Raw genomic sequence first — 2754 nt, forward strand, 5'->3', positions numbered from 1 at the left:
GGAGTAGAAAGCAAGGGCCTGTCGGCGAACCCCGTGGGACAACAGGTCCCCCCCTGTTGTGTGTTGTTAACTGTAACTGAAGACTCCGTACCTGCGCTCTACCAAGCGTAAGTTAATAAACCTATTCAATTAAGGGACATCCAGGTTCCGTGTCACTCAGAACTCCACCGCTGCTAGACCCAGCCTGTTCATTCGGCTTCCACTGTGACACTTGGGACCCTTTCTCTGGGGAGGGAAACCCAGCAAAAAGAAGCTGGAGAGTCATCCTAATTGGTTATTGGAACAGGCTCTATACCATCTGTTTCTCCTAACCTCTAATGTTGGGAATAAAAGAGGTCATTTTGGGGATCTTGACACATGCCCTGGGATGGGTGATTTGGGGTGCTTTAATTAGGGCAGCTCTCAGGAGCCACTCTAATTAAAGAGCTTGCAGTATCTTGTGTATGCAGCATCCCACATTTCAAAATGGCAGCAGGAGCATCTTAACTAAAGCTCATTTGATGAGATTTAGTTAAAGCACTCCTAACACCATTTTGAAGCACAGGGAGACTGAATACACATGATGTGTAGAGGCTGATGGAACTTGCTAATTAGCATGCTTCAGACTTGATTAATCGAGTGCTCCAATGCGTTCTAAATAGAACACTTCAGAGCAGGCATTGAGTATGTGTATAGGTGCCCATTCAGACCAGGACCAAAGCACAGTGTGTCATAGTCTAAGGCAGGGGCAGGCAATTATTTTGGGTGGAGGACCACTAATGAGTTTTCGTGAGATATAGAGGGCCACATGGGTAGCCCCACCCCTTGACAGTTGCCCCACCCACTTGTCACTATCTTGGGACCAGAATTCCTAACCCATGATTTTTGCCACCAGAAGTCCCTACCCTTGTGTATCCCCTCCCCACCAAATATTCCCTTGAGGGGAGGGAGGGGTTTCCATCTTAGAACCAGAAAAAAACAAACAAATTATACAATAAAAAATCAAACACCTACTATAATATATTTTAATGTTATTACAAAAAATATTTTTGTCATGATTTGTGTTTGCATAGTGTATATAGAGGTGATTGCATAATAACTCAAAAATAAATTTTTAGTTTTGTATGTTGTGTGGTGGTGTGTGTGTGTGGATATGTGTGTGTATGGTGGGGGGTGTGGTATGTGAGGTATGTGGTGTGTGTGGATGTGTGTGTGTGTGGTGGGGTGTGGGTGTAAATGTGTGGAAAGATGGGGGGTGCGGGAAACTTTGTGTATATGTGAGGGGTTGTTGGGATAGGGTGTGGGTGTGTAAGAGAGGGTGGAGAGGTGTCTCACATGCTGCCTAGCCAAGCTTTGCAGTGCTGCTGCTCTCCTGGGCCTGGGCTCCGCACTGCTACCTGCCCCAGCCCCAAGCTCTGTACTCCTGCCCAGTTGCAGGCCCACCCCCTCTGCTTCCCTACCTGTGGCCTAGAGCCAGCAGGAGACCAGGAAGCAGAACAAATCCCTGGGGGCTGCAGCAGCAGGAGCAACAGCAGAAGTCCTGGGTGGAAGCTGCAGACTGGCTGAGCAAGGCCCTTCTGTCCACAAGGGTGGGAGTGAGGATGTAGGGTATGTTTGGGGCTGTGTGTATATGTAAATACCTCGCTCCCATCCTCATGTGCGGAAGGGCTGAGCGGGGCACAATTTGTTGGTGGGCTCCATGGGCCAGATAAAAGTGCCTGGCAGGCTGGATTTGGTCTGCGGGCCAGATTTTCCCCACCCCTGATCTAAGGCAATGTACTAGCATCTGAATGAGGAAAAATACCATTTAGGCTGCTCTAACTTGTGCCTGCCCCAAGATGAAGCAGATTTTTTTTTAAATGGTTTAGCCTTCGCTTTCCACAGTTCAACTGAATATTATTTTGGGAATGTGGATCTAAAGTTTATTTCCAGTACATTTTTTATGTTCAGCTATTATTTGGAGGCCAAAGTTCAGAACTGTTACATCCACCCCCTTCTATAAGCAATTTTCTCTTGTGACCCTTCCTTCCATTAAGAGGATAGTAAAAAAATAGTTAGCAGAATTTTTAGGTTATTCTTGTAAATGTAAATGTTTGAGGCCTAAAATAGGAAAGAAAATGTTGCATAGAAAAATCTAAAAACTGGACAAAGGAACTTGAATCATACTATTCAAATATTCCTTACATGAGAAGAAGACTTCCATAATGAAATCTATTAGTATATCAAGGTGTTTCCCTCCAGAGATCTTTTTTACAAATAGAAATATTAGGAATGCTTTGAAATTAGTCAGTATTAAGAGGCTTTATTACCTTCCAAAGGCTAGTCCCTTAAAAAATAGTTATCTTGCTTATCTACCCTTACCTTTGTCTCTCCACAAGGGAGTCCATGTTGAGTTTAAAATTGGTTTGCAGTTGATTTTTATGTAACCACAGATATCAACAGAAAATATTGTATTGAGAAGAAATATAAATGTGAATATTTTGGATGTGAGAAACAGTAACACAAAGCATTTAAAAGCAAACAATTTTATATGGAATAAATTCAGAATAAACAAATATATGCAACAGTATAGATACAAATGCCATAATATTCAAAAGATTCAGAAATCAATGTACTGGGTACAGTACATCAGTTTTTACTTTTTAGTTGGATATGGTCCATCATATGCATACATCACATACATTAGTCTTCCTTTAGGACATTCTAAGCACTTAGGACATTTATAAATGTTCTCCGGGGGGGGGGGGGGGGGGGGGGGGGGGGGAATTAGAGGGG

This window comes from Gavialis gangeticus, unplaced genomic scaffold (genome assembly GCF_001723915.1).
Source record: "Gavialis gangeticus isolate Ggan-Ray unplaced genomic scaffold, GavGan_comp1, whole genome shotgun sequence".
In the NCBI taxonomy this organism is placed as follows: Eukaryota; Metazoa; Chordata; order Crocodylia; family Gavialidae; genus Gavialis; species Gavialis gangeticus.